Genomic DNA, 8,847 nt, shown 5'->3' with positions numbered 1-8,847 from the left:
CCCAAGCACTTCAAATATACACATAAATCAAGACGGAAAGGACTGTGGGGTTGCCATTTGGCATTTTACTCTATATAACAGGCTGATTGTGATGGTAATTAGTAATGTATTTCCTTGTGTATATGCAATTTGAAGGAATTAGGTGGGGGGGGGGCGGTTATGGCGTTTGTTCTACACTAAAACCGGCAGGGGAAAAAGTCAGGAGTGGGAGAGCCGCCCTTAAGCCTGTGGCTTTGGAAAGTAAGGATTGCCTGTGAACTCCCTTTGTATATTACAAATAAATTTTTTGAACGGCTCAACTCTGTGGGGGAGGGGGCGTCGATCTGGTAACTCAGAAGTAAGCATAAAGAAATAGCCATTAAAATCAAGAGAAGAAGTAAGATGAGACGATTATTTAGATACACAACGCACCCAATGTTTCAGGAGGGCCCAGTTTCTGAGAAGGCCTTGGGGGGTTTCTGTATTACCTGTTACCCAAGGGCCCTTCGTGAAGCTCAAGGTCTCCTTGCCAGAGATGCAAAGATATTATGCCTTGATCTTGTTCCCAAGAGAAGCATCAATGACTGACTGCCCACAGCTGCTGCTAGCTCCAACTATGTGACTCATGACTTAACAATAAAACATTTTACCAAAAAGAGTGGGGATTGCTGTCATCATCATCAATTAGTTCAACCTGACCCCCATCCCCAAAAGACATGTTAAGTGACTATCTCACTTGATTAATGGAGTAATTACTGAAATAGGAGTCTGGGGATGTACAGTCCAAGCCAGGGCCAGGGCACACTCTAGTTTAAAATCAAGGGCACCCCAGGTTGGGTTTTGCACAAATTCTCAAGGCCCACTCCAGAGCCCACTCCTTCAGAAATTGAGCCATAGCCAAAGCTTCCGAGGTTGAGGCATACAAGATTTTATTTTTAGGTACAAAATGGGGGTTGGTAGATAATTCCAAAGTCATCAGTTTTGGGGCAAATGTATTCTTTCTTTCTTTTCTTTTTTAAAATTGTTTTGCTTGTTTTTGGTGTTTTTGTTTGTTTGTTTGTTTGTTTGTTTGTTTTGGAGACAGGGTTCCTGTCTCTGTGTAGTCCTGGCTGTCATGGAACTCTGTGTAGATCAGGCTGGCCTTGAACTCAGAGATACTCTTACCTCTGCCTCCCAAGTGCTGGGATTAAAGGCGTGCGCCACGACTGCCCAGCTGATATTTCTCTTTCTTACTTGAGAAAGATTCTTTCCTGCTCTCACAGCAATGCCTGCCTCTCCCAGTACCCCAACTTTAAAGTCCTAGGACGACATATATGCCTATAAGTCAACTCGTAATTCCCATACCAACCAGCTCTCTGTATACTCAGAAGGGCAGTCTCCATAGTAACAGCTGTGTTCTGTCTTCAGTATGTTCTAGTCTAGTTCACCAACCATGGGGTCCAATAGCTTACTCCTACTGCTTTGCACAATGTTGCTCAACAGCTATCTGTCATCTCAGGAAGTGCAAGCAGAGGCTTACACTCCTGTGCCACGAGCCCTCTTGCCAGGCTTTAGTACCTTGCACATGATAGGTGCTCAGTACCGTCAGTGGCACTGTCTCAGCACACACCTTCACAATCTGGAAGAGGCTTTTCTACCTAACCACCACACTAATTCCTATATTATTGGAGTTGTCACACAAGGACAGAGACACTGGGTTTTGCTGTTAGGACAGGTTCTGCTTAGGAACAATTTGAGAAGAGGTGGGAGAAGGTTCACTCATTTTCAGAGATGCTTGGCTGGGGTCATGATACTGCAAAACATGTCCACCTAGAATACTATGTCTCCACTTTAAAATCTTTATACTTCCCCAAATACTAAACATATCTATATCGCATAAAATATAGACTAGTTTTTAATCTATTATCTCATCATATATATTATAAATACTTAAATTGTCCAATCTCATCATTCTGGAATACAGAACGCATGCATATTTAACCATGCTGTGGTGTCTGGCACTTATGGCCGAGGTCTGGTTGTCACAGAAGAGATTTCTGGTTGCTTTGTCAGCGTGGAAAGGAACCACCAATCCAGGACTAAGCTGAGTAAAAGGCCATGCTTGAAGTTCTGTGGCTGGTGCTGGTAGGGTGACTTCAAAATGAAAGTTATCTTAAGGCATCCAGTGTAATCCAGATTCTTAGGGGAGATTTTTCTTCCTTCCCCCCCCCAGTGATGAATCTGAGAGAAGAAGTTTCCTTATCTAGCCCTCTCCTTAGGAGGCCGCTTTGCTGTTTTATATGGCCATACCTGCGTGGAAATGTAATTGCTTGTCTTAAATAAGATGCCTTCCTTCATGTAACAAGTGTGCTCTCTGCCAGGCTCTTTTTTACAGAGGATCACGAACATTTTGGTGTCCTATAAAGGGAAACGACATGCATTATTTTGTGGCTAGTGTCATGTTGAGAGTCAGATGAGTGACGTCACCACCTGTCACTGTTGCAGAGTAAGGCTCTTCCCGATTCGGTTGTGTCCAAAGTTCTCACCAAATTTCACTCTTACTGTAAAGCTCTGTAACCGTCAGTCCTGTGCTCATGTTGGGAGAGATGTGAAAAAGGCTGGTGTGTCTCTTCTCTCCAACTCAAAACCCAGCAGGGAAAGCAGCTATCAGACAACAAATACAATATGGGGTGAGGGAAGACAACCAGCCATGCGGGCCGCAGGCTTGTGACAACTGATAGATGTGCCAACTGGGTTCAAATGCATCCTTTCCTTTTATTAGCTTCTTGATGCACGTTTATGATTTGTGATTGAATCAAAAATAGATGCTAGAAATGTGTTTCCTCTTTAGAACATGCCTGTCCGTTTTATGTCTTAATCTTACCCAGGCTTGTTATGATGCGATACTTAACTTTTTCCCATTGAACCACTGATATGTGTGTGTACTTATGGAATTTTTCCTTTAATTCTTATGAGCTGTAATCCCTTTACAGTAAATCACTATACACTATTCAGTCATTTACAGTTAACTCACTGTATTTGCTGAGTATGCACCTCTAGCCGTTGTCTGTCTCTACACCCCCACCACACTAAGGGGAGGCCCTGGAAGGTCTGGGTGTAAGAATATAATCATCGTATTTACTCTTTGAGAGTGCATGAGCTGCTAGACAGAGATCTGGGTTATGAGTCTGCTGTCTTCAGTAATGCGGCAGGTGGGGAGTGCACAGGAGGTTTCAGGGAGAGTGAGGGGGGCTTACACGTTTCTTTTCTGGGATGTGAAAACAACGCAGAAGGAGGATTGGAGAGGGATGCTCGGGACATGTGAAAAGGGAGCCTATCCAATAGGCAGAGCAGCCTATGATAAGAGCAGGGAAACCTCAAGTTCAAGACAGAGGACTGTGATGTAGTTGTGAATCCAAGGCGCTTGGCTGCAGATGGATAGCATCTCCAGCACTGACACTCTATGGAAGTGAGTTCAGACCAACGTTCCAGGGACTGAGCCCAGGGGACTCCATATTTAGAGGCCAGAACTGGAGGGAAGTCATCCCGGGTCTTTCTGCATCAGATTTCAAGATACAGATATTTATTTATATTTTATTACAGGTAGTTTATTATATTATATTAAGCATTTTAATAACTAGATATTCATGATAAAACGCTAATCAGTCCGGGAGGTAGCATTTGAGCATGAGGACCTGAGTTTGATTCCTAGAATGCACATTTTAAAAGCCAGGCACGGTGGCACACTGTTGTAGTCCTGGCATTGGACAGGCAGAGAAAGACAAGTGGATCCTGTCCCTGCCCCCAAGACCAGGGAGAGACTCTGTCTCCAAAACAAAAACAAAAAGAGGAAGAGGAAGGCAAATGATGATGGCTCATCTACAGGCATACACACACACACACCTGCACAAACACACACCTGCACACACACACACACACACACCTACCTGCACACACAAGAATATACATGAGCAAAACAATGAAGCTGCACAGGCAGTACACAGTGAGCAGCAACTGCCACCTCCAGCCCCCCCAATCCTATTCTCTCCTTAGAGAAAGCCACTTTGGAAAGTTTCTGACTTTTCAGTTTCTGGTGGCTCCCCTGTGGAGAGGTGTTAATTCTTCTTAATCAGCACCCTCAAAAATTCTTTCTAATCCAGGTGTGGTGGTGCATGTCTGTGATCCCAGCATCCCAGCACTCAGGAAACGGAGGCAGAAGCTATCAGGAGCTCAAGACAGACTCAGCTATTTAAGAGATTGAAGGCCAGGCAGGTTTATATGAGATAACCAAACCAATCCAAACCAAAGTGGGGGTGGGGGAGTTGGAGGGTTAAAAGGACAGACCATCAGTGTCGGGACTGCAATAGAACTAGACTCAGTACTGCAAAGCACAAAGAAGTGGCAAGACTTCTACAGCCTGTGCTTTGGTTCAGGAACGAGATAAAAGTCAAACAAGCACAAACTTTCCCCATACTTAAAGTGTATCCATATGCCTGTGTGCTTGTGTGCATAGGCATATAGAACAATGTATACAGTCATAGATAAAGTCAGGGAAGAGAGTTAGAGCTCTCATCTCTGGCTGCAGTGCTAGCAGAGCTTGGACAAGCTATTACCTACTGTAGGCTTAGGGGAATGAAAATGCTCACAGCTCATGGAAAGGCCAGGTGAGTGACTCTGAGGAATAACTTCTAAGCATCTGCTCACTAGAGTACGGACAGCATAGCATGGATGTCTCGATTACTGTGCATCAGTTTGGCGATGTGCTCCTGGTCTAGAATTACTGAGTCTGTGGCTTGGAAAGCCACGACTTCAACAGTTATTTTAATGAACAGGTTCTCATTCTAGCCAGGGGGAAACTGTGGCAAGAGAAGCAAAGTATTTGTATCTGTTAAATACTAGTTAAATTTCAGGGGATTCCAAAGTGATGGATTAACCAAAATGATGGATTATTATTGGCAACATGAAATCATTGATTAGCTTTTAAATACCCTAGCACCACTACCCACCCCGCCCCCGTGCCCCAAAAATGAAGATACAAAGGTGGCTAGATTATAAAGCTGTGATAATGTTTGGAGCTGCATTACAGTAAAGTCACACTATCCTGTCTTCTCTAATGTGGACACGCTTGATAACTTTCATAAGAAAGAGATATGGTTCAGTGGTTAGAGCACTTGATGCTCCCCCAGAGGACCCACGTTTATGTCTCAGCTCCCATATGGTGGCTTACAAGCATCTGTAACTCCAGTTTCATGAGACCTGACGTTTTCTTTTGGCCTCCGTGGGTACCATACATTTGAACATGGGGCATATACATACACATAGGTAAAGCCCTCATGCATACAAAATAAAATGAATCTAAACAAAGAAAAATTTAAACCGAAGTATTACTGGGGAGTCACACTTTGCAGTGGTTTCCAGTGGGGCAATCATCTCAAACACAGGACAATCTAACATCACAAGCTGGGTTATCTTAGTGACAGGCTTAATTCAGTTTTAAATAAAGTGTCAGACCTTCACTTTGGCCTGTTGAAGGAGGTTTTCACAATTCTCCCGACTGAGGGACCATCTGCCTATAGGACCTTCCTTGGAGTGACATCTTTCAGGCTATGATTTTACCCCTTTACAAAAGAAGAGTCTGCCCTAAAGGTGAATACAGGTGTCATGCCTTGCAAAATCAATTCCTACAAGCACATCTTCGTGCTCCTGCTTTTCCCATCCGTGTTGCTAAGGCCCTGGAACCAGAGTGGACTCTCCTTATTGCTTAGTAATTAGTGTGTTTACAAGAGACAACTGCACTGCCACCCCAGGCAAGAGCCTCAGGAACTTGAATGCAACCTGACATGCACAGCTGGATTCTTTCCTATGCATTTCATGTTTGTGATTTTTTTTTTTTTATGGGCAGCAATTTCTGTTAGTTTTGTTTTTTTTTTTCCAAGTAAAATACTTGACTATTTTAAACAAAACTGAGATATACTATTTCCCCAAATCCACCCAAAAGCAATTGATGGAACATCTTTTGTGTGTCAGGCATTAAGGGAAAAACTCCTTTTGCTCCTACTGACAGATAATGTGGGGTCCCTGTGAGCAAACCATCCTGGTTATTAAGGGATGTCTGGATGCACTGAAGCAGAGCTGGAGAGGCTAAGAATGGAGAGCAGAGTATAACATAAGAAAGGCTGTGCGCAGCCGGGCGTGGTGGCACATGCCTTTAATCCCAGCACTCCAGAGGCAGAGGCAGGTGGATCGCTGTTTGAAGCCAGCCTGATCTACAAAGTGAGTCCAGGACAGCCAAGGCTACACAGAGAAACCCTGTCTAGGGAAAAAAAAAAAAAACCAAAGAGAGAGAGAGAGAGAGAGAGAGAGAGAGAGAGAGAGAGAGAGAGAGAGAGAAAGGGGGGAGGGGAGAAATGGTGCGGCCTCAGGTCAGAGGCAGGATCACAAGCACAGGGAACTGCGTGGGTCATCAGAATCATAAGCTGCTCAGTCCCCATTGTATTTTCCACCCCTGAATATCACGTAAGTGACAAATGGTGGAAACGGGTACGGCGCTGGATTTCTAACATGAGATCTAAACACAGTTCCTCCCCAGGCAAGCAACATAGTGTTAAATGATTTGTCATGTTTGTAATTGAGACGTCTAACAGAGAGAGAGAGGAAAAGTAGGGCACAGGGGTAAACAATGATCATCTGACCTACCTGGGGACCGCCCACACAACCAGCTGCTGTGCCCCACCTCCAGGTCCAAGATAAACTCAGTATTTTATGTCACCCTCTATTCTGTTGGGAGCAAAGTCAACAACCAGCTGGCCTGAAGAAGTGGCACATTATATGATATGAGGAAGCAAGAACTGACTGACCTACAGGGAAGCTGTGGGGGAAAGAATCATATCACCTGACTTGTTGGCTTGTCACTTGCCCCTGGGTTCAGAATTTCAGCAGATGGGAAACTCTCTGCTAGTAGCCTACGCCTTCTTTTCCCTTAGATGGCTCTTTATTGCCACCTATGGAATGCTGAACTTCTGGAGAAGGTGGGCACTGAGTTTCCACACACAGTGAGGATTACCTGGGGCTGAAGCGCGTGGGAAGACCAAGGCGAGATCACTAGTGGGCTACCTGCCAAGGCACCGGCTCCTGGGGCAGCCTTTAGCTGAGGACATGTTTTCTTACTGCCCCGTTTTCGTTTAGGTTGCCCTCTCCATGGGTTCTTGTCAGAGATGGGGAAGAACTGGGGGAGGAGCGGGTTGTGAAGGGGCCAGTGGAGAGGGAGAAAACGGAAGAGGACTGGGAAGCAGTTGTAAATCAAACACACGGGAGATGGGGGAGTACAATTTGTTTCAGTTTCTTTAAGCTGCCTTGGTTCCTCAGTCTCTTTGCCCCTCTTGTTCTCTTCACCCAGGCCCCTCCAGAGCCACTTTACAGTACAAAGGGTCTCCTGTGCACCATTTTCCTTTTTCACTGGCTGCCTTTCACACAGATTTCACCTTGGTATCAGTGAGGCTTCCCTTTTTATCTATTTGATGACATGTGCGTACACAGTGTGTAATGAATATCATAATCAGGCTAACATGACCCTCACCACTCTAACTGTAATTAGATTCCACAGAACTTATTTACCTTATCACTAAATGCTGGTTTCCTCTGACCAGCTTGTCCCCAGTGTGCTTCTGAGAGTTTGCTTTTTCTAGACTCCACGTATCGGTGACGTCACACAGCATTTGTGCTGTACTAATTCTGTTATTTTGTAGCATAATGTCCTCCAGGTTCACCCATATTGTCAGACTTCCTTTATCTGTAGCCAAACAGTATTCCATTAGGTATGTGTGTGCCATGATTTAGAAAGCCAATCCATATGCTGATGGCATGAGCGGTCTCGGCGTCCTAGTTGTGGTGGCTGGTACTTCAGGGACCGTGGGGGCATGGAACTCTCTTTGAGCCATTGTTTTCATTTTCTTTCTTCCTTCCTTCCTTCCTTTCTTTCTTTTCTTTTTTAAAGATTTATTTATTTATTTATTTATTATGTATACATTGCTCTGCCTGCTTGTACCCCTGAAGGCCAGAAGAGGGCATCAGATCACATTACAGATGGTTGTGAGCCACCATGTGGTTGCTGGGAATTGAACTCAGGACCTCTGGAAAAGCAGTCAGTGCTCTTAACCACTGAGCCATCTCTCCAGCCACTGTTTTCATTTTCATTGAGGGTAATTACATTGGAAAAAGTTTGAGTGATCAAGTGGTTATTTTTCCCCCAAAGAAGAGGCTTCTGAGAAAGAAAGGAAATAATTGAAAATATCTAAACTCTAAAACAGGCATTCTATAAAATATGGCAAATTTGGCTCAAAGTAATTGTATTTTAGAATGATTACCATCCACTTCCAAGCATTGCTGTTTTTTAAATAAACTTTATTAGTTCAAAAATTTGTTCAATGTCTTTATAGCTTTAATGGCTATATATAGTTGGTGGAGAGGGATGGGGTACTTGAATTAGGAAAGGTCTGTTTGGCAAAGGTATAAGGAGTGACCACGCTGAGGGTATAGACATCAGGGAAGACATGTCAAGGCCTGTGTAAGGATCATCAGAGCATGTAGGAGATCTAAGCACTAATGGCCTGTTGCTGAGAGCTGTGAGATGGGGGTAGCAAGAAGGGAGTAGAGATTGGTGTATAGGCATGGCAGATGTGAAAGGATAGAAAATAACTTCCTTCTGATAATGAACTTGCTCTCCCATTGGCTAATGGACACTTTTGGTAAATTAAAAGGAGCCAACCATATTCCCAGTATTTCACAGTGAATGGTCACTGGGAGACTCTGGGGCTTCAGGGAAGTTCTTACAGGGGTTGGATGTAATTGCTTGGAGAGCAGCTGGAGATTTCACTAATCAGATGAAAATGA

The sequence above is a fragment of the Acomys russatus genome, chromosome 10 (genome assembly GCF_903995435.1).
Source record: "Acomys russatus chromosome 10, mAcoRus1.1, whole genome shotgun sequence".
Taxonomy (NCBI): Eukaryota; Metazoa; Chordata; class Mammalia; order Rodentia; family Muridae; genus Acomys; species Acomys russatus.
This window is presented reverse-complemented; position numbering follows the sequence as displayed.